Source organism: Bacillus rossius, chromosome 1 (genome assembly GCF_032445375.1).
Source record: "Bacillus rossius redtenbacheri isolate Brsri chromosome 1, Brsri_v3, whole genome shotgun sequence".
NCBI lineage: Eukaryota > Metazoa > Arthropoda > Insecta > Phasmatodea > Bacillidae > Bacillus > Bacillus rossius.
The window spans coordinates 149,945,492-149,971,629 of NC_086330.1; the positions used below are offsets into that span (position 1 = coordinate 149,945,492).

The 26,138-nt window shown below is 42.3% G+C and overlaps 1 long non-coding RNA gene across 1 annotated transcript; it reads left to right on the forward strand.

Annotated features, from left to right (window-relative positions):
- The first annotated feature begins 700 nt into the window (after nucleotides 1–700).
- On the forward strand, nucleotides 701–17,170 carry LOC134546278 (uncharacterized). The gene is made up of 2 exons (XR_010079125.1): nucleotides 701–808; nucleotides 16,912–17,170. It is a non-coding gene; the product is annotated as an uncharacterized LOC134546278 (long non-coding RNA).
- The last annotated feature ends 8,968 nt before the right edge of the window (nucleotides 17,171–26,138 follow it).

Below are 26,138 nucleotides of genomic sequence, written 5' to 3' on the forward strand. Positions count from 1 at the left end.
TTTAAAAAAATATATATATTTTTAGTTCTTATTTTAGTTTTATCTTAAGCACTGCACGTCCATCCCTGATTTGGGTGTTTGCATATTTCTTAACGAAATGCCTAGTTTGTAAGTCATTTATCTTTTTTCTGTTTTAGTTTCTTAGTTTTTTTAGGTGCTGACTGGCGGCGGAGTGAGTGGTCAGTGCAACCACTCACCACCAGGGGCGCTTGCGTCCCTGGTCACTAAATCCAGTCCTGGATAAAAAGCAAAGCGGACTACTAGTCCAAGTGCCCAACCCCCGCATGGTAGACTCTTTTCTACTCTGTCCAACACTTCATCCAGACCATCCTCTGTCTCCTGTAAACTCCTACACGTAATGCATGCCAATTTGCATCCCGCATGAATGTGCCCAGGGTTTTCCCTGTGTCTATGCAGGTTTTACCTGGGCCCAACCTATCTCTAGTTATAGTCTAGATTTAAGAGTGAGGGGAGTTAGTCATGGCGCCAATCGCTGCCATGGCTGGCCAATCCCCTCCTAGCACATGATGCATGCGACCCTCTCCTTGCATGGCTAATCCCAGCATGACTAGGCGTATAGGCTTCGGCCTGAGACGCACCTAGGTCCCTCCCTAACCCGGACCCCTCCAAAATACACTTAGTTTTAGTTAGGTTAGGAAAAAAATAAAAAAAAAAAAATTTATCTGTACGTTCAAAACAAACATTGCATTATTGATCAAAGAATTGTAGACTAATGTTATTATATATTTTTTAAGAGTAAAACGCATGTACACTAATATTGCCCTGTTACTAATTATGAGATTTTCAGGTAAGTTATGGAGCTATTTCTGTTTGATTTGTTAGGAGATTAGTTTTGTCCGTTTACAAGTTAACCTTGCTTGTGTTATTCTTACTGAGCTGAACTTAGCTCTATCCTGCGGCTCTATCCGGCCGCCCGGGACTGAGAGCTTGGAACAACAACAGCATAAGTCATTCCACGCAAATACGGCAATTACCATCCAAGTTTTAATTGTTTTCCAAGAGAATGAGCAGTCATAACGTTGAAGCACTTACAAGATAACATAAATACATCTGTTTACTATAAATAAAAATTAAATTTACTGTGTAAAACAACGTACAGGTTATCCAAAAGACTCTAAGCGCAACCAAAATGTTGTTTTATGTTACGTATTTCAAAAATTAAGATGACCCCAAATCATCCAAGAGATATACAGACCAAAAAAATATATATAGGGGTGTTCCTACAGGTGTCCTAAATAAATAAAAAATAACATTGGAAGGATTTACAACGTATCCGTTGCACAAGACCCTCTTAGGGTGTCCAAAGTGTTGTTTTTAAGGTGTTTAACAGAAAACTTTATTTTTTTTTAGAAACTTTGGCCTACACGTAACGCCACGGCAGGTACATAGGACCTTTCCTCTATGATCCTTCTAACAAAAAAATATTAATTTCTAGAGGTAACCCCCGTACGAGATTCTCCAGGGCCTCCTAGGGCCTCCAAAGTGTGGTTTTTTACGAACTTATCACAAACATTATTTTTTTACAACAACTTTTGCGGCTGGAAGTGATACAAATGGTATATAGGGGTGTTCCTACAGGTGTCCTTAATAAATAAAAAATTTATTTGGAAGGATTTACAACGTATCCGTTGCACAAGACCCTCTTAGGGTGTACAAAGTGTTGTTTTTAAGGTGTTTAACAGAAAACTTTATTTTTTTTAGAAACTTTGGCCTACACGTAACGCCACGGCAGGTAATTAGGACCTTTCCTTAATGATCCTTCTAACAAAAAAATATTAATTTCCAGAGGTAAGCCGCGTACGAGATTCTCCAGGGCCTCCTAAGGCTTCCAAAGTGTGCTTTTTTACGAACTTATCACAAACATTATTTTTTTACATCAACTTTTGCGGCTGGAAGTGATACAAATGGTATAAAGGGGTGTTCCTACAGGTGTCCTTAATAAATAAAAAATAAATTTGGAATGATTTACAACGTATCCGTTGCACAAGACCCTCTTAGGGTGTCCAAAGTGTTGTTTTTAAGGTGTTTAACAGAAAACTTTATTTTTTTTAGAAACTTTGGCCTACACGTAACGACACGGCAGGTACATAGGACCTTTCCTTAATGATCCTTCTAACAAAAAAATATTAATTTCCAGAGGTAAGCCCCGTACGAGATTCTCCAGGTCCTCCTAGGGCCTCCAAAGTGTGGTTTTTTACGAACTTATCACAAACATTATTTTTTTACAACAACTTTTGCGGCTGGAAGTGATACAAATGGTATATAGGGGTGTTCCTACAGGTGTCCTTAATAAATAAAAAATAAATTTGGAAGGATTTACAACGTATCCGTTGCACAAGACCCTCTTAGGCTGTCCAAAGTGTTGTTTTTAAGGTGTTTAACAGAAAACTTTATTTTTTTTAGAAACTTTGGCCTACACGTAACGCCACGGCAGGTACATAGGACCTTTCCTCTATGATCCTTCTAACAAAAAAATATTAATTTCCAGAGGTAACCCCCGTACGAGATTCTTCAGGGCCTCCTAGGGCCTCCAAAGTGTGGTTTTTTACGAACTTATCACAAACATTATTTTTTTACATCAACTTTTGCGGCTGGAAGAGATACAAATGGTTTAAAAGGGTGTTCCTACAGGTGTCCTTAATAAATAAAAAATAAATTTGGAATGATTTACAACGTATCCGTTGCACAAGACCCTCTTAGGGTGTCCAAAGTGTTGTTTTTAAGTTGTTTAACAAAAAACTTTATTTTTTTTAGAAACTTTGGCCTACACGTAACGCCACGGCAGGTACATAGGACCTTTCCTTAATAATCCTTCTAACAAAAAAATATTAATTTCCAGAGGTAAGCCCCGTACGAGATTCTCCAGGTCCTCCTAGGGCCTCCAAAGTGTGGTTTTTTACGAACTTATCACAAACATTATTTTTTTACATCAACTGGAGAATCTCGTACGGGGCTTACCTCTGGAAATTAATATTTTTTTGTTAGAAGGAATATTAAGGAAAGGTCCTATGTACCTGCCGTGGCGTTACGTGTAGGCCAAAGTTTCTAAAAAAAATAAAGTTTTCTGTTAAACACCTTAAAAAAAACACTTTGGTCACACTAAGAGGGTCTTGTGCAACGGATACGTTGTAAATCATTCCAAATTTATTTTTTATTTATTAAGGACACCTGAAGGAACACCCCATTATACCATTTGTATCACTTCCAGCCGCAAAAATTGATGTAAAAAAATAATGTTTGTGATAAGTTCGTAAAAAAGCACACTTTGGAAGCCCTAGGAGGCCCTGGAGAATCTCGTACGGGGCTTACCTCTGGAAATTAATATTTTTTTGTTAGAAGGATCATTAAGGAAAGGTCCTAATTACCTGCCGTGGCGTTACGTGTAGGCCAAAGTTTCTAAAAAAAATAAAGTTTTCTGTTAAATACCTTAAAAACAACACTTTGGACACCCTAAGAGGGTCTTGTGCAACGGATACGTTGTAAATCCTTCCAAATTTATTTTTTATTTATTAAGGACACCTGTAGGAACACCCCTAATTACCATTTGTATCACTTCCAGCCGCAAAAGTTGATGTAACAAAATAATGTTTGTGATAAGTTCGTAAAAAACCACACTTTGGAGGCCCTAGGAGGCCCTGGAGAATCTCATACGGGGCTTACCTCTGGAAATTAATATTTTTTTGTTAGAAGGATCATTAAGGAAAGGTCCTATGTACCTGCCGTGGCGTTACGTGTAGGCAAACGTTTCTAAATAAAATAAAGTTTTCTGTTAAACACCTTAAAAAAAACACTTTGGACACCCTAAGAGGGTCTTGTGCAACGGATACGTTGTAAATACTTCCAAATTTATTTTTCATTTATTAAGGACACCTGTAGGAACACCCCTATATACCATCTGTATCACTTCCAGCCGCAAAAGTTGATGTAAAAAAATAATGTTTGTGATAAGTTCGTAAAAAACCACACTTTGGAGGCCCTAGGAGGACCTGGAGAATCTCGTACGGGGCTTACCTCTGGAAATGTTATTTTTTTGTTAGAAGGATCATTAAGGAAAGGTCCTATGTACCTGCCGTGGCGTTACGTGTAGGCCAAAGTTTCTAAAAAAAATAAAGTTTTCTGTTAAACACCTTAAAAACAACACTTTGGACACCCTAAGAGGGTATTGTGCAACGGATACGTTTTAATCATTCCAAATTTATTTTTCATTTATTAAAGAACACCTGTAGGAACACCCCTATATACCATTTGTATCACTTCCAGCCGCAAAAGTTGATGTAAAAAAATAATGTTTGTTATAAGTTCGTAAAAAAGCACACTTTGGAGGCCCTAGGAGGACCTGGAGAATCTCGTACGGGGCTTACCTCTGGAAATTAATATTTTTTTGTTAGAAGGATCATAGAGGAAAGGTCCTATGTGCCTGCCGTGGCGTTACGTGTAGGCCAAAGTTTCTAAAAAAAATAAAGTTTTCTGTTAAACACCTTAAAAACAACACTTTGGACACCCTAAGAGGGTCTTGTGCAACGGATACGTTGTAAATCCTTCCAAATTTATTTTTTATTTATTAAGGACACCTGTAGGAACACCCCTATATACCATTTGTATCACTTCCAGCTGCAAAAGTTGATGTAAAAAAATAATGTTTGTGATAAATTCGTAAAAAACCACACTTTGGAGGCCCTAGGAGGCCCTGGAGAATCTCGTACGCGGGTTACCTCTAGAAATTATTTTTTTTTTGTTAGAAGGATCATAGAGGAAAGGTCCTATGTACCTGCTGTGGCGTTACGTGTAGGCCAAAGTTTCTAAAAAAAAATAAAGTTTTCTGTTAAACACCTTAAAAACAACACTTTGGACACCCTAAGAGGGTCTTGTGCAACGGATACGTTGTAAATCCTTCCAAATTTATTTTTTATTTATTAAGGACACCTGTAGGAACACCCCTATATATTATTTTGGTCTGTATATCTCTTGGAGGATTTGGGGTCATCTTAATTTTTGAAATACGCAACATAAAACAACATTTTGGTTGCGCTTAGAGTCTTTTGGATAACCTGTACGTTGTTTTACACAGTAAATTAGTTTTTATTAATAGTAAACAGATGTATTTATGTTATCTTGTAACTGCTTCAACGTTATGACTGCTCATTCTCTTGGAAAACAATTAAAACTTGGATGGTAATTGCCGTATTTCCGTGGAATGACTTAGGCTGTTGTTGTTCCAAGCTTTCAGTCCCGGGCGGCCGGATAGAGCCGCAGGATAGAGCTAAGTTCAGCTCAGTTTATTCTTGGCAAGTAATCACAAATATTGTAATAGGATAATATGGGAAACAGACAAAAAAAATGCGAGACATGTTGTTCAGCGAACCTGGTGGCGTGGACTGAACCTACGCTTTGGAAACGGCGGTAAAAGGCATTGAAGTGTGTTTGGTGCTATAAGATGATGGTTCTATTTGCGAATAAATAAACACATTATTATGTGAACAGTAATTCAGAATGGCCGGAAATATTTGTGCGGTGTTTGGTTGCAAAAATTACAACGTTACTAACTGCTCAAAGTCTTTTTTTCAGATTTCCAGCGGACCCAACGCAGTAAGTGTTTCGCGTTTCGCGCATTCACAATTTTAACCCCTTTGTTTTATATTTTTGTCTCTTATTATAAAGTAATTATTTATTATAATTCCTTACCATTCTTGTAACATGATTTGTTTGCAGAAGTTTCTCCCGGTTTAATTAAGGATTTTTATTTAAAATGCAGTCACATTTTCAGGTGAGAAATTAATTTCATACATACAATTTACTTCCGTTTCTAAAACTAGTTGTTCTTGTTTCCTTAAAAATAAAACAGCTGGAAAACCAATTAGATACTACATAGGCCTACTACTTGTTCAGTTATTTTGATAGATTATATTTTGCACATAATTACATATCTATCTTTGACACTGACGCCGTCCCCGCTACCTCTGAGTATTTAGACGTGATTTTGTTCAGTTCGTGATCTCAGGGAAGGTTCGGCCTTGTGGCTAGAGGTAGGGGTCAACGCAGTAGGGCCCCCCGAGCTGTTGAGGCCACTCGGGACGCCTGAATAATAACACAAAACTTCTTCAGATAGTTCGTGAATTTAATACAGCACAGCCCAATACATGGTGCTGCCCGTTCTGGCCGTAACGGTTTGCCCGACGCGACTAGTCACACGCGCAGCTCACTTCCTCAGTGGCGGCTCACGATTCTTATGCGCGTGAGGGGCAGACTCGTTTACGTGATGCGAAAGTTACAAAAGACACTCTGACATGGCACACGATATTTTGAAGCACAATACACTACACTAATACCTAGCTCTGGATTAAGTTTGGTGGCGCACTGCCGTACGACGGTGATACATAAGCCCTGACATGACGAATTACACTTAGGCGAACAACTATTCCACTAATACATTACACTTGATAAACTGGGCTAGCAGCACGTAGGCCCGTGTTTCCGGCGACTCTACGTGGTGTCTAGGTGTGACCCAGGGACTGAATCGTTATTAAGTCTGATAGCACGTGTCGCCTGCTGGCTGCCCCGTGCGGACCAAAACTAAATAGCCTGTAGGCTAGGTTGGGCGTGAAGCGCCGACGTGAAACCACATAATCTCCCCACAGTACTTACGTATGACGTGGAACACTCATCTTGAGCACTGATTGAATTAAGTTAAGTACCTCATGGTAAATTTAGGCCGACCGCGGAACTGTACAAAAAGGTTGAAAAGAAATTACACTATGGAAAACTACATGTCGGTGAATGCAAAGTTTGAAGGTTCCGCGTTGCGCGCAGGCTGCCGGCCTGGTTGAGCTCTCGAAGGACACTAGCGGTGTCGCCGCGCGCGACCCCCCTCCCCCGCCAGCCCTCCCGCGGAAACGTGTGAATTTCGCGGGAAACTGAACCGGCCAGGTTCGGGACAAATCGCACATTGAAACATGATTTTGCAAAGACTTAATTATTAATTAATAAAAAATAATGTTTAATAAAATCCTGTGGAAAAACATAATTATAACAATTTGTTGTAGTGCGGCGGAAGGATATGCCACACCCGGCCGGATCCTTGCGCCGGTGTAGCACTCGTATGGCGTTCGCCTCGTTGCACGAACTGCACTTTGCTGCGCGCACGGGCGCGTTCGGTGCACACGCTTTTGCGAGACGTTGATGAGGCATAGCGGTCTATGCGACAGAGGAGCATTGGCGGTCGGCGTCAAATGCCCCCCCTTCTCTGAGACCGCTATGTGCATCAACGCCTCGCTTCACACGCTGAGCACTTCACTGACGTTCGCCGCACTGCGAGCCCTACACTACGCGGCGGAGTGGTGGTGTGTTGTGATGTAAACATTCTGCCCTGAATACCTCTCCCACTCAATGAATGATAAGGGGTTACGCCCTGACCCGTGTTCTTTCCCCCCCTGGGACTGGGCAGCGACGTGCGCCTCTTCTAGCTCAATATGGTGACAAGTGGGTGGGGGGGTCAGTATGGTCGGGGTGTGGCAGGGTGGTGGAATGGATGACGTGGGCGGGGGGAATGATAGGGGTCCGGCCACGAGTGTTGGCACCCCTGGATCGCCCCTTACGGGCCGCGCCCGGGTGGAGTAGCTCGACGGGGACCTGGACCACTCGTAATCCGCCAGGTAGGCCGGGGGTCGGCGGGCCCTCTGTGGTCGTGTGGTGGGGACTGTGCTGGTAGGGGTCTCCACTGTGCAGAGTGTGGTAGGTCCCCTCGTGTCTGGTTGGGTGGTCGGGCAGCTCGCCTCCACGGCGGGGACAGGAGCGAACTCTACCAGCTCGCCGTCGTCCGCGTAGTACGTCCTGACCGGGGCCCGACGTCTGCGGGTGGGGCGCCTATCCCTACTGTCCGGCTCCTCCTCCCCCTCCTCGGGCTCGTCCACGGATACCCGGAACGTGGCGTCCGCCAGGCTGAGGTCCAGCGGCCACAGTGGCTCGTCGTCCTCCTCCTCACAGACCTCCTTCCCCTCCTCGTCAGGAAACCAGACCAACGGATTCCCCACCTCCTCGGGGACGTGCGGAACTGTGGCCAGCGGCACCGGGGACCTGCTCGGGGTGTCCCGGAGGTCGGGTTGGTTGCACTCATGTGCCTGATCAGGGCTACCCACGTCTGTGTCGCCCGTGTGCATGTCCCCCCGGGTGGTGGGTTCAGGTGCTGCTCCTTCCCGCGGCGTATCTGTGGCTTCCTGGAGTGTGGGGGATGGTGAAGAGGGGGTCGTTGGGCCAACTCTGACCCCGTGCGCGACTACGCGCAGGTCGTCCCGGTGCACTTTAGCGGGCCGCCCCCTTGGCGTCCGGACCGCATAGGATGAGGGGCCCGTCCTCCACAGGACCGCCCGCGGCTCCGACCATCGGGGCGCCAACCCCGCACAAAAGTTACGCGCCCCGGACGACAAGTGGTGCTGCCTGACATATACCAGCTGACCTGGCTGGATGGGGGTTGGGGGGTGACTAGTCATGGGCGTGTGGGCCGCCAGGAATTGGGCCTGCCGTTGTCTGGCGTGCTCCCTCCCCTCCTCATGATTGGGGCGCGCCACCGTGCCCATGGCGACATCGGCCACCCTGCTTTCCCCGGGCAAAGCCAAGTTCTTCCCGTACAGAAGCTCGGCAGGGGAATGACCGGTGACAGCGTTGGTGCGGCGCCGGAGGCAATACAACAGCTTCGGCAGGTGGACGTCGCATTTGGAGTGGTCGTCCCCCAACCTCAGCCGCAGCTGCGCCTTGACCTCCTGGTTCCGCCTCTCAGTGGGGTTGGCCTGGGGATGGTAAATGGGGGTGGTGTGGTGGTCGAGACCCCAACGGCGACAGTCAGCTCTCCAGCGCCTCCCGCTGAACTGACAGCCGTTGTCCGTCAACAGCACGCGCGCGAAACCATACCGCGGGAATATCTCGTGGTCCAGCAGGGCGGCTATGGTTCTGGCGCGCACGTTGGACACCGGGAAGGCCTCGACCCACCGGGTGAAAATGTCTGTGATGACGACCAAGAACCTCCTTCCCCGGGTGGTCCGCGGGTAGGGCCCCATTATGTCCAGGGCCAGGGTGTGAAACGGGTCGCGGGGCCGTCGGGGGCGCTGCTGCTCCACCCCGTCAGACCGCCTCGTCTTCCTCTGCTGGCACTGCTGGCAGCGCCGCACCAGGTCCCGTACGTCCCGCGTCACCCCCGGCCAATGGAAGGTCTTACGGATGTCTAACTGGGTTTGGTGCGCACCTGGGTGTCCCGCCAGCTCGTGCGTGTGGTGGAAGCCCATGACCTGCTCGCGGGCACCGAGCGGCACATGAAGGCGCCAGGCGTCCATGTCCCCTGGTACCCGGGTCTCCAACACCCCGTCCACGCACCTGTGGTAGGGGTGAACCTGCTCCCCACATGACCGCACCTCGGCCTGTGTGGGGTCGTCTGTCCGCTGGGCCTGTTTCACGAATTCCACTAATCCGCTCAGGGTCTCCACAGGCAAGACGGCGGGATGATCGGGGGCCCTTGGGATGTGGAATAAAGTTGCGGGCGCCTCCCCTGGAGTGACCGGCGGCGCGACTCCCCCTGGCGGCAACAGCCCCTCCCAGTCCTGGTCATCCTGAAACGTGTTGTGTGGGTCGGGATGGCGCGACAACTCGTCGGCGAACTGGTTGTCCCGTCCAGGGACGTGCTCGACCGCGAAGTCGAAGTTCTGGAGCATCAACGCCCACCTCGTGAACTTCGACTTGCGGCCCTGGGCGGAGTCCAGCCAGCGGAGACACTGGCTGTCCGTCCGCAGCGTGAACCGGCGGCCCTCCAGGTGATGGCGGTAGCGGCGCATAGCCCAAACGACGGCCATGCACTCCTGCTCGTTCACATGGTACCGCCGTTCGGGCTGGCCGAACTTGGCGCTGGCGTACTCCACCACCCGGCGCACGCCTTTGTCCCCCACCTGGTATAAGACGGCCCCCATCCCCTCCTGACTGGCGTCTGTCTGAAGGAACAGGGGAAGGTCAGGCTGCAGACGGGCGAGCTGGTGGCACTCGCGGAACTGCCGTTTCACCGCATCCAGGGCGGCGTCCGCTTCGCTGGTCCACTGAAACCGGAGCTTGGGTGACAGCAAGTCCGTCATCGGGGCGGTGACGCTGGCAAAATGCGGAATGAACGAGCGCAGCCAGTTGAGAAGGCCCATCAACTTCTGCAGCTGCTTGCGGGTTCGAGGGGCGGGTTTGGACTCAATAAGGTTCAGGTGCTTTGGCAGAGGGCGGCAACCCTCCGCGTCCACCATGTGCCCTAGGTACTCCAGTTCAGCCGCGCCCACGTGGCATTTCTGGGGGGCACACGTGAGGCCGTGTCTGGCCAGCCGCTCAAGGACCAGGCCGAGGTGCCGGGCGTGGTCCTCCCACGACCGTGACCAGATGATGACGTCATCCAGGTACGCGGCGGCGAACTCGCCCGCGTACCCGTCTAACACACGCACCATCATGGCCTGGAAGGTCGCGGGGGCGTCCATCAGCCCGAACGGCATGGCACAGAACTGGAAACGCCGGCCGTCAGGGGCAGTGAACGCAGTCTTCGGGCGGTCCTCTGGACGTACCGGCACCTGCCAGTACCCGGACTTGAGGTCCAGGGACGTGAAGATGCGGGCGTCGCCCAGCCCTGCCAAAGCGTCTGTTATGTTGATAAGCGGTGGTGGGGCGGGTATGGTTACTGAATTGACTGGTTTGAAATTCACACAAAAACGCATGGAGCCATCTTTCTTGTTCGCCATGACAATCTGGCAGTTGTATGGCGACTCACTGGGTTCGATGACTCCATCGCGTAACATTTCCGTGATCTGGGTCTAGATGACGTGCCTTTCAGTGGGTCCGAACCCGTATGGTTTTACGAACTGGGGTTGGTGAGGTCGGGTGGGGATGGTGTGTTCCGTGGTTGTGGTACGGCGGAGCATATCTGTGGCCGCAAACACCTGTGGCTGTTGAGACAAGACATTGTTTATGAGCTCTACATGGGCAGCGGGCACACCGTTCCTCAAGTCCGCGAGCGTGATGGGTGTCCCCTGCTCGTCAGGTGGCCGATAGCCCAGGCTGTAAACTGTGCGCCGCTCGTGGTGGCCAACGTGCAACCTCCCCTCCCTGACTTCCACAGTGGCGTCCTCCTGCGCCAGCCAAGGCAGACCTAGGATCAGCGTCTCCCGTAGTCCCTCTACTACTAGTGCTGTTGTGTGACTAACATGGTCCCTGATAGCGATGGTGATGTTCGCGCGACCGACAATACGCGCTGTCGCCCCCTGCGTCGCTAACTGTACCTCCTCCGCCCCTGAGTCAATGTCCCGGACGCTCGAGCATTGAGCCGACACATACGTGTGGCTGGCGGCCGTGTCGACAAGTGCATGCACTGGCTGTCCATCCATCCTGACGGGAATCCGAAGTAAATGCCCTGCCCCAGGTCCCAACTGCCCTAATTGGAACGACTCACCGCACTGCTCCCGGGGCGCTGCTGCTGCCGTCCGGCGGTCCGCAGGTGCTGCCGGTGTCGCCGGGGCCACCTGGGGTACGGTGCGGCTCGCCGACGACCCGGTGCAGGCCGCTGACGAGTCGGGTGAGCCGCGCCCGTCCGTCCTGACGGGGCGTGCCGGTGTGGCAGCGGACACCGCAGGTGCTGCCGGTGTCGCCGGGGCCACCTGGTGTCCGGTGCGGCTCGCCGACGACCCGGTGCAGGCCGCTGACGAGTCGGGTGAGCCGCGCCCGTCCGTCCTGACGGGGCGTGCTGGTGCGTACGTGGGTACCGCAGGTGCTGCCGGTGTCGCCGGGGCCACCTGGTGTACGGTGCGGCTCGCCGACGACCCGGTGCAGGCCGCTGACGGGCTCTGTGTGCCGCGCCCGTCCGTCCTGACGGGGCGCGCTGGTGCGTACGTGGGGACCGCATATCGAGCCAGCCTGTCCCGGTATCGCTGTAGGAATTTTACGGGGTCTTCGTGCTCCTGCCCTCCGAACTCCGTGTCGCAGGTACAGGTGGCGAAAATCCCTGCCGCGGCATGAGATGTTGGCAACCCTGGCAGAAGGCATGCGTGGCATACCCCTTCCATGTCTATGCTTATCGCTCTGTCACGGCTCATGTTCATGCTCATGTTCGGCGCGTAGCAGCTGCGCAGCTGCGCCACCTGATCCGTGTGCGAGGTGCGCGGACTTCCGCTCCCACAGCCGTTATCTCGCCTGGCGCGTAACTTGATGCGCGTCTGGCGTGTAACTTGACGCGCGCCTATCGCCAGGTGCCCGCTCCTTTGGCTGTCTGCGCGTCGCGTCCGTTTCCGCGCGATTCCCGACTTCCTACGCGAGCCCTTACTGGTACACTAATTTGAAGTATAAAATTTGAAAAATTTGAGAAAAAATTTGAAAAATTTGAAACAAAATTTGTAAATTAATTTTTAGAAAATGAAAGCCACACTAGTCGGGCGCCAATTTGACGCCGTCCCCGCTACCTTTGAGTATTTAGACGTGATTTTGTTCAGTTCGTGATCTCAGGGAAGGTTCGGCCTTGTGGCTAGAGGTAGGGGTCAACGCAGTAGGGCCCCCCGAGCTGTTGAGGCCACTCGGGACGCCTGAATAATAACACAAAACTTCTTCAGATAGTTCGTGAATTTAATACAGCACAGCCCAATACATGGTGCTGCCCGTTCTGGCCGTAACGGTTTGCCCGACGCGACTAGTCACACGCGCAGCTCACTTCCTCAGTGGCGGCTCACGATTCTTATGCGCGTGAGGGGCAGACTCGTTTACGTGATGCGAAAGTTACAAAAGACACTCTGACATGGCACACGATATTTTGAAGCACAATACACTACACTAATACCTAGCTCTGGATTAAGTTTGGTGGCGCACTGCCGTACGACGGTGATACATAAGCCCTGACATGACGAATTACACTTAGGCGAACAACTATTCCACTAATACATTACACTTGATAAACTGGGCTAGCAGCACGTAGGCCCGTGTTTCCGGCGACTCTACGTGGTGTCTAGGTGTGACCCAGGGACTGAATCGTTATTAAGTCTGATAGCACGTGTCGCCTGCTGGCTGCCCCGTGCGGGCCAAAACTAAATAGCCTGTAGGCTAGGTTGGGCGTGAAGCGCCGACGTGAAACCACATAATCTCCCCACAGTACTTACGTATGACGTGGAACACTCATCTTGAGCACTGATTGAATTAAGTTAAGTACCTCATGGTAAATTTAGGCCGACCGCGGAACTGTACAAAAAGGTTGAAAAGAAATTACACTATGGAAAACTACATGTCGGTGAATGCAAAGTTTGAAGGTTCCGCGTTGCGCGCAGGCTGCCGGCCTGGTTGAGCTCTCGAAGGACACTAGCGGTGTCGCCGCGCGCGACCCCCCTTCCCCGCCAGCCCTCCCGCGGAAACGTGTGAATTTCGCGGGAAACTGAACCGGCCAGGTTCGGGACAAATCGCACATTGAAACATGATTTTGCAAAGACTTAATTATTAATTAATAAAAAATAATGTTTAATAAAATCCTGTGGAAAAACATAATTATAACAATTTGTTGTAGTGCGGCGGAAGGATATGCTACACCCGGCCGGATCCTTGCGCCGGTGTAGCACTCGTATGGCGTTCGCCTCGTTGCACGAACTGCACTTTGCTGCGCGCACGGGCGCGTTCGGTGCACACGCTTTTGCGAGACGTTGATGAGGCATAGCGGTCTATGCGACAGAGGAGCATTGGCGGTCGGCGTCAACACATACCTTTAAATAAAGCCTGAGAACAGTTCTGTATGAATAATAGCATTAAATGTGTTTGAATTTCTAGTTTTGGTAAAAAACAGCACTTAATTGTGTAAACATGTTGCCTTTAATATGAACGTAAAATTCAATTACGCGGGGCTTTCTTCAGTCCACGCCGCTAGAATGCGCTGCAGTCTGGTGTCTCGCGCTTTGCCAATGCTAATTGGCCGGAGTTTCCCATATTATCCTAATACAATATTTGGTAATCATTTCTTATACAAATTTTTGTACACTATAGGCTTATTATTTAAATTTTAGGTAGCGTGTGGAGATTTCATCTTATGTTCATGAGCGCACAACGTATAAAATCATAATAAATGTTTTCTGCTGGTGTGTAGCAGTTAATCGCATTTAAGTAAAAATATTTTGAAATAATTGTTACCAGAGCTGAATTACATTCAGGTGAGTACACTTAATATAATTTGGGGTATTGCAGGAAAAATTATAAATTCCTAAAGTGTTTTTTACTTCCTGACATGTTTAAAATTATTATTCTCTATGAGGGTTGTTTGATACTGCAAGTAGTTTATCATGTTTAACATGTGGATAGGTTAGGATTATTTATTACAAATCTGTAATATTGAGATACTGCCCTTGGGTTAGCTGGATTAAAAATACAGTGAAATTTGTTAGGTTAGTAACAATATACGTACAGTGATTCTAAGTACAGTGGAATTTACATTTGGTTAGCTTTCGATGGCGCCAATTAAAAATTCTGTAAAATCAATTGAACGGTTGGATGTTACTAACCTAATTTAACCAACCAATATGCATTTACAGTGATTTTTTAGGTTATTATCTCACGTTGCTGCGTTTTGTATGCAAAATAAACTTTGGACTCTTATTAATTTTTTTAAATCTCTAAATATGTACCTGTATTTACTCTAAAAAAAGTTTTTCTAAATTCAGACTTGTTTTTGAGAAATCACTGTTTATAGGTTATATTACATTACCTGTGCAGTAAAGGGCCTGTCACCATGTTATTTAATTGAGTTGCAGATCTTGTTGTTTTTCATACACAAATTGTATATTTTTTATTTGGATATTGCAATGCAGTAACGTAAATTATAACATTAAAAAAGTTATGGTACTCCTTATTGTGCATTACAAACCCAAAGCATCAGTCCTTGAGAGCGATATTTTTAGCAGTTTATAGGTGCAAAATTCTGATTTTTTACGTGAGACAACACATAACCTGACATATAAAATAAATTTTCATTTTGTAACAAATGATTCCTTTTATACGTCAGGTTACGTGGTATTGCAGGTAACTAATCTATGCTTTGCGCCTCCATACTGCTGTAAAAAAATCCCTGTCAAGGGTTGGCGTTTTGGTTTGGATACACATTAGAGACTCGTAACTTTTTTAAAACATTTATTTACGTTTCATTGGGTTATAATATTCAAATAAAAAATATATACATTCTTATATATATGGAAAACCACAGGATCTGCAATGCAATTTGAGGAAAAAATGGCGACAGCTGCTTTACTGCATAGGCTATCTAGTGTGACCTGCAAAATGTGATTTCTTGAAAACCAGTAGGAATTAAGAAAAGCTGTTTACAGTTTTAATAGAGGAAGATTTTTAGTGTCTGAAAAGGTATTTTCAGAATTGTATAATTTAATTTATGGATAAGCATCAACAAAAGAAAATTACCTTTTTTTAAATTTAGCTAACCAACCATTCACATGATTTTACAAACTTTGTATTGTTTATACTTACCTGCTTGAACATTAAACTACTGTTAAACCATTTATTTAATTTTTTTAAAATATCTTTGGGAATTAGCGCAGTGTAATCGAAGACGTTGACTGTATTGATGATTGATTTACTTTATTGATGAGCAACAAAGTTGTATCATTGTTGGATTGGTTAAGAAAATTCAAGCATCAAGGGTACTGATCAATGGTTTTTAACATTATATTTACTTGAGTCCATTGGTAAAACGTTAAAACACTGGATAGGCTAAATTTCCATCGACTGCTTATGTTATTTCTTCATTCTCATTTGAAAACAATTACAGGGTTATACTGTAGTTCACAGTTGCAATACTTGGTTAGGTTAGTTACATAAGTGCTGTTAAATCACGAAAATGGTTAGGGAAAGGTAACTTCTTCATAACTACTGTAAAATGGTGTAAGCAATTCTTTAGGTAAGTTTACCTAGACTTTAAAAATAATTTATTTGGCGAAGTACGTAGTACTAAGAATTACTATTTATCAAATTTGGTTTGTGTGGAAAAGTTGTTACTCTAGGAAATTTCTGAATCCATCTTTGTAGGAATATAAACTAATATTATTAAGAAACAAAAAATACAATGTGTGGTATATTTTAATTTTCTAACTCCCTCTGAACTCTGCAGTTATGCGATTATCGATAATAATTGTAAATCATTGCAATGTACATCCGACACATTTTGTAGTGATTTCACAACTGTACTATGAAGTAATGCCATCAACTGCTGCAAAATAACATGCTGACATCTATTCTCATGTAGGCATTTTGTTGATACGACTAAAATATGAGCATAGAGGATACATATAGAATCTTACAAATTTTGGTAACCTACCTACTAATACTCTCCCCGAAGACTTTGATTAGATACATGTGACATGCATTACATGAAACAAATTCAACTTCTAAACATTTTGCTTGAATCAAAGCCTAGATTTGCTTAAGCTAATAACAAGCAAATACTTCACTCGAGGCCCTGAGAAACATACTTCTAAAATTGTTTAGTTACTTGGATTGTTAAATACCTAGTTTTTCTGCAATAATGGGCACAAGAGCTTAATTTTACAACTCAAAAGTTGTTGAAGCATCAAATAGAATTATGTTTTGCATATAATTTTTTTTCACATAAATGAGTATTTGTCAAAAAGTATTTGGAAAAAAATATCTGTTTGAAAGGACAAAGAAAAATGTTAACTGTAGTACATAAATGAGAATTTACCAAAAGTATTTGTGAATGTATCAAAATTCTAACTAAAATGGTTTTGAAAGTAATTTATCATTCTGATACGCATAACTTTTTTCTTTGATACATTTATTTATCAGTTTCATTTCTCTTTAGTACAATCTAATCATTTAACTTTGATTTCTTTTTTGTTTCAGGCTTGTGGAGAACAGCTTTTTTTTATCTACTCTTTGGCTGGCCAATGTAAATAAGCAATTATTTCATGAATGCAGCGAGAGAGTTTATTTGATGTATTTTAAAATCACTGATAATATTTATTGGTGTATTTTAAAATCACTGATAATATTTATTGGTGTATTTTAAAATCGCTGATAATATTTGTTTTGTGGCTGGAAGATGGTAACCATGGTGACTTGTGAATTTTTATGAAGGATTAATAAAAAGCAGTAAAAATTATTAATGGTTGTCACAAGGAATTTTTTTTTCAATAATCAATCAATCATCTACACTCTACAGTAACAATTTTCCTTAACTCAAATAATATTTCAATACATATCTTATAAAGTATTCATATATGTACAATATAGACCAATTTTGAGCTATTCTGATATCAGTATATTAGTTATTATGAACATATACTATCAGAACTACCATTTGCATATAGTGCACATACATACATAACACTAGCCAACAACCATTAAAAAAAACACTACTGTATACACTTATATTAAAAAAAAAACAATTATAGACAAGTACAGATTATTCATTATTATATTCTAGAGCCAATTCCAATAAGTGTAAGGGCGTACCGGTGTTACGATTTGAATTATTGGTGGAAATAGTGGGCGTCACCACATGAGTGGGCACGTGGACCCGGCTTGATACTCTTGCTCAGGGCATTACGTGGCCCGTGTGAAGCGAGATATTAGCCCTCCTGATTTTTAACGCAACACCTGTCCCTAACTAAGCCCGCTCTCAGCGTCGGGCACGCTTATAGTTCACCTCAGTGGGCTCTTAGGGCGTCCCACACGCCGCTGACTGGTTAAGGACCCACGTGGCCCCTCCGAACACAAAGACACGTGGTTCAATTAAGTTGGTTTTATTTACTTACACGTTACATGCCATCATACAATACTTCCGTGATACTGTTAAAAAACGCCCGAGGCACGAATCGGTTTAGTTGAGGAGGCGGACCACACACGTGGTCGCCTCAAGCCTTTACTTAGAACACGGGTGGTTAAAAACTCCGGAGAGTATATAAATCACTAATTAAACAGCCCCACCGATCAAGAGAGACCCTGAGGGTGAAGAGAAAACGATTTGAATTAATTAACTGAACAGAACTACTTATTGGAGAGACAACGGTGATGTCCTCGGGGTGTCTGCAGAGACGTCCGCTCTCGGCCGTCTGTAGAAGGAGACTGGGGTGAGACAAGGGCTTGCGGCAGGAAACATGGCGCTCTTTAAATAAAATTACTAGATACACATCCATGACCAGACCGTCTGTAATAATTACTTATGTGATAAAATATAGTTTGAATAAAGTTATGTGTTGGTTCCGTCGTCGCCCGCTAGGGAGCGTTCGTGGCCGTGCTTGCACGTACTTTATTACAAATATATAACATATTAATAAAACAAAAGGCACTCACTTACTGAATCGTCATGACACTATTTTAGGGGCGAAAAGGAAAGGTTACAATAATATTAATTATAAATAGGGGTGCGGCACACTGCAGCTAAGCGCCCTCTTGCCGGGCTACCAACACACGCACGCACTCGCTGGCGGGAGGTTTGAATATGAACAGAGGATGGAGGTGTTTGGGCGGTGGCATATCGGATTCGAAAGGGGGCCGCAGGCCCGGATGACGTCAAGTGTATTATCAACAAAAGAAAATATTTTTTTTTTTAAATAACAATATAGCGATATGAAGGAAAATCTGTATTCTGAAGTTCTTGTATATGTTTGGTATCAATCAATGTAAATTAATCAATCTTTGATTAAAAAAATCCCAAAAATGATTAATAAATAAAAAAATTATTGCCAACCAGCTCTGGGTTTTGCATGAGGGTTCAACTTCTCTGACTTCTGAGATTACAGACAAGATTTTAATTAATAATACTATTGGCTTCATTACTAGATTATCTTTCAACCTATAATTTATTATTTGAATCAGTTCATTGAACTCAAATATTTGTAGCAATTTGTTTAAATGTTCATGAACTTGGATTATTTAACATACAAATGTAGGTAGGCTTACTAGACCTTTAATGCTAGAAGATTGTAATTACAGAGGCCTAATTTCACATTTACAACTAAGTCTTGGAGCTGATTTACATTAATATTTGTGCTAGACTTTGTAATTCTTAAAATTTTATTTTCTGCAATGTTCCAAAGAGCATTGCTCTATTTTGGAACAAAACAATTTAATCTGACAGTTAGTTACAACACTATTCTTAATAAAACAATGCACATTAGCCTGTATAATATGAATTAGATCTAACATAAGAACTACAAACTGCACATTTGCACTTAAAATATTCATCAAACAGTTAAGGAAAGAGATTAAACATAACATTTAACTCTTAAATCGTCATACTTAATTTTAGTTATCACACTTATGCTTGTACGTGAACAGGATCAATTATTAGCACTGCAAATGCACATTTAACACTAATAATTATATCATACACAAATGATATCAGTAACATCATACTTCATTTTTGGTGTTACAGTAAGCTTCCGTAAATGTTTCTTTTCCTCAGAACATACATCAGAAAACTTTTCTTGAATTTAAACATTACAATAAATTTTTAAATAATGATTTGTTACATAGCAAACCTTCAAATATGATTTACTTCCAATTTTTGGATAAACGCCATTGAAGTTTTGCATTGTTTGCCATGGAAAACTATAGAAATAAATAAACAAATAAATAATTAAAAATATAAAGACACAACTGAATCAGCTGTAGTTGAACATACAGAACCAGCGAGGGGAATAAAAATATTATAAAATATAATATGTTCACTAAAGGTATGAAATTAATGGAGGATGTCCTACATTAATAATAATTAGTAACAGAGAACAAAGCAAATTTGTAGAGAAGAGACTTTTAACAGTAGTAGAATAATAAAATCCTGATGAGGCTGTTTCAAAAATTGCAAACATTCCTACACATAAGAAGCCCTTAATTTCAAAGACTTCAGTCAGTATACTAGTATACTGCTCACGATCTGTAAAGGTAAGGTAATTAAATTAATGGGGGAAAAGGTAAAAAGCATTTGGTTTGTGATCTTATAAATGTGGTCATTAGAGGCAAACATTGGATCTCTGTGTTTAAGTGCTCACTTTTCTGTCACCAAAGTGATCTGGGTTTGATTCTCAGCATGGTCATTAATGGATCTTTTGATAGTGGGGAACATAGCAAACATTGCAGTGGTTAGTTGGTTTTCTCAGTGTGCTTACGTTACTTCACCCATACATTCTGTCATTATATCATTAGCATTTTATAGCCCTTCATTTTTTTGTAATGATCTAGAGGTCACCAAGCTGAAAGCTCAATTCATTTCCTTCATTGACAGATATAAGGGTTGAGGATTTGAACCAAGCAAGATAAACATTTTAATGTTGCCTGCTTCGTCTTCTATAGAAAATTAAATCTAATATTTTGAATTGCTCCTGTGCTGCACTACTATTGAGAACGAGTAACCTGCACTTTTTAAGAGGCCGTGTCAGTAAATGTTTATTTCCAATATTCTGCTCTAGAAGTTCTCTCTTTTAACAGTGAGATTTAGTGGCTTTTTCAACCGAAGGAACTGTAGCCGCAGCGCGTGATAAAGCTACTATACCCTTATCACAGGATTAGTGGGAAGGTTGACAGCTCGAGTTTACTCGACGAAAAATGTATCTGGTTCCTCGACAATCTGAGAGGATGACAATCTGACCGGCGGCTCACTAGGAAATTGCGGATGCAGGGATTCAGAATCAAGAAACCTCACTTATACAACTATGGTATGAGTCGAATCTAAAAATTTTAATACTTTAAACGTATCGGAATACAATTAATCTTCAAACATGTGGTAATTATTCTTTATCTGGATGTAATAGTCCGTGATAAATAATGTTAGTTGACATTAAAAAGTATACGAAATTCATCATGTAACGTTTTAAAAGGATAATAACATAAATGCATATGCTTAGATATTGCATATGCATCACACACAATCTAAATACAATCTCACTTAAGTCAGACTACCTAATTTTTTACAATGCACCATCATACAGTTTAACAGAGGTAGGTGAACCTCTTATCGACGTTGTTTCAAAGAATTTAAATTTACAAATATTATACTATTTATCTTAATACGATATGTAGCCTACCTTTATGAATACGAACTTACAAAAAAATTATTGAATTTATCACATTACACTTTAACATTACACAAGACTAAAACACTAACAAAACTTAATTTTATACATTGCTGTAGCATATTAGAAGACGAAATAACTCACAAGACTAACATTAAGAGGGCTGCATTACAAATTTACTTTACAGAGAAGAAAATATCCTTTCAAGATATTTCATTACCTCATTCATTACATAATACTGACGTTGATGTGATCGTAGATATAAAGTATTTAAAAAATATATTCCATTATGTTTATGTAAATATTTTGAAAACGTTATTGCTTAAAGATGCTCATTATTTAAATAATAACGAATCTTTTACTTTTATGTACTGAACAAACAAAATACTTATAAGTTAATAAGAATAAGCTTAGTTGAGTAACATCTTCAATTTGTATTGAATTCAATGTACATATCGAAAATCATGTACAATGAATGCAACAGATTGAATTCAATAAATATTTGATCTTGTGAAACGGCCATAATATTGATGTAGATTAGGGACCGGAAAAATTCGCGGTTTCGACGGCCTTCAGGATAGACTGCACATTCCCCTGTACACTCGGGCAAATAACGGCAGCAGTGGCGTAGCGTGGGTGGGGCGGAGGGGGCGGCCCGCCCCAGGCGGCAGCCCGCGGGGGCGGGTCGCCGGTGAAGCGGGTTGAGATCTGATCTATGATTCATTCATTACATGTGTCAGACACACTATAATGTTCCATTTTTATCTAGAATTTTGCGCACCAACTATTTTTTAATATTTATTTAAAAGAAAAACTGCGAAATCACTGACAGAGCTCTTTATAACGTTTGTTTGTTAACATACGAACGGCAACATCGCATCACGCCGCGCCGCCCGGCGCGCGCGAGCCGAGTTGAGCGGCACTCCTTATTGTGTTAATTACTCATACAAAATCTTTTGTTTCACGCGTCGGCCCGTGTCGATGCCTCTCTTTCGCACTCATTGAATTTAGTACTACGCATTGTACTGTAAAGTTTGACCTTAACCCAGGGCAAACCAAACAACTTCCGCAAACCGGGACACAGTAAAACTCATATATTGCCCCGTACCGCGAGCGCAGGTAAACCCAAAAAAATATTAAAACCCAAACTAATAGCAGGCTTAAAAAAATACTAATAAGGTTGCGAACAGTGAGAGGAGGCAGCAAGTTAAAAAGACACAAAATTTATATGACAACATTTTATATATATATATATATATATATATATATATATATATATATATCATAAAATCGTTTCATCACAAATCGGTGCATCCATCATAAAATACATACCCTATTACTACTTATAAAAATAGCTATATAATAATACTAAAAAAATACTTTAACAATTCCCCCGAAAAATTATAATTTGATCATATACTTCGGAGCTCCGAAAATTAAATATAATTACCAAAAAGGCGTTAAAAATATATAAGAACATAACTCCGATAGACTATCAAACTTGACTATATTGTCGATTGAACAAGAATTGGCTGCTAATATTGATTTTGACAAAGTTATTTCTGACTTCGCTGCTCATAAGGCCCGTAGAATCCGCTTGTAAAACCGCTCATCCTATTTTAACTTCAATAAAAGGTACCTCATTGCATGTGAAATTTAATTTTAATTAAGCACCTATAGAATGGGGGCGGCAAAATGGGTTTCCCGCCCCAGGCGCCGAGATGGCACGCTACGCCACTGAACGGCAGTTCATTTGCTGCTGACTTGTTAGTCGTCTCAGCTTGTTTGTCTGTGATTCGATCCTTCTTTGGTTGGTGTTTTATAATTGGTTGAGATTCGTCCAGATGAACAGTAAGCCAATAGCAAAATCATCTAAAAGGTATATGTATTTGACTTCTAGCCTATCGCCGAATGAATCCGCGAATTTTTCCGGTCTCTATTAATTATAGATGCTCACATGCATCGTGAGAGTCCGTATAAAGCCTATTACAATTCTATAAGTATACATTAAAATGCTTTTAAAATATACATGTGTAATATAATTAAAACTTTTTTAAGTAAGATCATCACAAAAAAAATGAAAATCCTTCAACAGTAAGTGATGTTTTATAAGATTTTAACAAAACACACTTACAATAAGAGAATACTAATCATACCACATAATTCAACACAAAATATACATTCCAGTAGGCGCTACGTAAAAACAACTTCTATTTTTATGCTGATAACTCTGCATTGTTTTATATATATCATTATTTCTAACTTTTAATATTCTCTACACATTAACTGAAATTACTTATTTACAGAGTCTTAGCTAATGTTGGTCTGTACCACATACAGTACGTACGATATCTCTACGCAAAACACATACAGTTCATTATTAGTAATATCAATTATATTTCATGAACATAATGAAATTAGTATAGGCCCTAGGTTGTTCACTGTTAATTGAGTACTTCTGAAGTATTTTCATTGTGAGTTAACATACATACCAAATGCCATTCTTCCAGTAAAGTTACAAAGAAGACAAGAAGATAATATAAATATGTATGTAGTACCATATTTTAAACCCCTATTAAATGAATAATAACTCAATCTCTATTCTGGACTATTAAGTAATAATTTTTATTAATGTTATTTATAACTTAAATAAAATGACAACTAACAAATTAGTAAAAAAATATAATTACGTGCGATATAGTGTGACATTTGTACTTGGACGGCAAACGAATATAATAAAATGTCTATGACAATGTTAACTTTACTCATTATTATGGAAAGAAACAAAATGGGCAGATAAGCATATTCTACGCTGACATTTAAAAATGCTCAATTTAAAATGAACATTCCAAGAAAATTTATTTTATATCACCACAAAAAATCAAACTGCGGCGTCATTTTCCCGATGACAAACAAAAAAGTTGTATGGTCGCGAATAATACATTCGTATGGCGTCACATCAGCGGAATATTCCCTTGGCATAAATGTGTGAATTCTGTGGCACTAATGGAGAAGTAAACCTTCGCTCGAACACAAAAACAAATGAACGAACAGCTTTTTTTTTTTTTTGATAAGATGTGTAATCGGAGACCCCTGGGGTGGTTGAAGAGTGTCAGGTTGGTCGCCAGACCAGATAGTAAAAGCTCAGGGGCTGAGGATAGAAAAGGCATATCTCCAAATTATTAAGTATAAATGTTGTCATGTAATAGTTAAAGACTTGATTACACCCAGGTTTATAAACCCATCATGATCATGAAGACACTGATCGGAAGGTAATGTGCAATACATTTCAATGGCGTTTTCAGTTTTTGCTAAATAATTATAAATATAAGCAAAATTTCAATGTATCTGGACAAATCAAAATATTGATAATATTATTTTCATCACAGAAATAATATATGATATGATAAATAAATTTGAAAAAAGCGGTTATGTTAAATGTATTGTATACTTTCAGTAGGCAAAATTTCCGGCCCCTACCTCTTATAGACTTTGAGAAAAACTGCCTTTTAAAATAACATTGATATAGATAGGAGCGCAAATTTGTGACACGGCCTCTTAAGTCATCAAATAAATTGTTATAAACGGTTTCACTGTCTACATATGCCGGAATAGTGTTATCTGTATCACTTTTGGTACAATTTTGCAATTTATCTTTTGCTAGCTCAAAAAACGATGTCATTGTTCACGTTCAAAAGCTGTAGCTATAGTCCGCGCTTTTCTATTACCGGTACCGAAGTTACCCGATCGAGCGACGAACTTCGGAACTGTTCGGGCATGTCGATCTAAGCGGGTGAACCTTAGGCTGTCCGTTTGAAACGAACAATAGCAAAGACCCCTCTAAGGAGCTATTGACAATTTAATGGAAAACGCTTAATTTGACACCGTTGTTACTTAATGAGAAATGTTAATCCAATATTTATTTATTTGAATTTAACGAAACATTTTGTGTTCCGCGCTATTGTTGGGTGCGAATTTAATGTGTTTGACTTTAAATAATGTAACTGTTTTCAGTTCTCGGCCAATCATGAGCCGTAGTTTGAAATCTGTCATTCATTGTTAAGAGGACTTAATTTAAGACCGTTTAGAGAGAATGAAATGGCATGCTAATAAGGGAAGCCTACATTTCACAAAGGGTTGAGGACCAACCCGAACATGCCCGAAGACTTAACCTTCGGTCAACTTCGGGACTTTGTTTTTCTTTTAACAAGACGCGCGGGAATTTTGATTAGTGAAGGCCCACCGCCCATACTTAAGGACAAAGGCTATTCCTATCTTGCAGAATCTCGTCACTGTTCAACTATGTAACAGAACTTAACTGAATTCAACATGTTTCAGGATAATTATATTTAGTGTTGTATCTATAGCATGTTTCAATTTTTTTTTTCATGGAAAATTCAAAATCATCTTTATATATTGACGTCAGCCGGGGCTACGCCCCATGAGCCTAGTCAGTCTCCGTTTCCTCAACATTCCTCTCCCCTTCCCCGGCATTTGTACCGCCATGTACGTAGTCGTGTGTTTGAATTGCGCGCCACGAACTACCACAAGAGGGCGCTTAGAAGCAGTGCGGCGATCCCTAAAATTGCTATGTTAATATTAATTGTAAGCCTTTTTGTTGTTTTCATCCATCTTCGCCCCAGTGCTGTGTAGTTTACTTGTGTTTCTTTAATTTAAATAAGTTACCTTAAATAACTATAGACGTTGCCCGGGCGGACCCGAACAGGCACGGACTTGGACGAGGATAGGAATGCTTTTATATGAATTATCATTAAATAAGTAAATAGTAACAAACTTTCCATTGTCAGTAATTTTTATATATTTTTAATGTTTATCTGTAATTTACTCAACTTTCGCCGGGGCACGGAGTCGTAGAATACAGTAACGGTAATTGTGTTGGCGCGAAGGGCGCCATGTTGCCACCTGCGAGCGATGAGCTCAGCCCAGTCGATCTTCATCACTGACCGAGAGCAGACGCGCCAGCACCCCGGGGACTTCAACCTTTGTTCTGCACTGACCAAGTAATTCTGTCTCGTTAAGTATTTCTGAATCTCT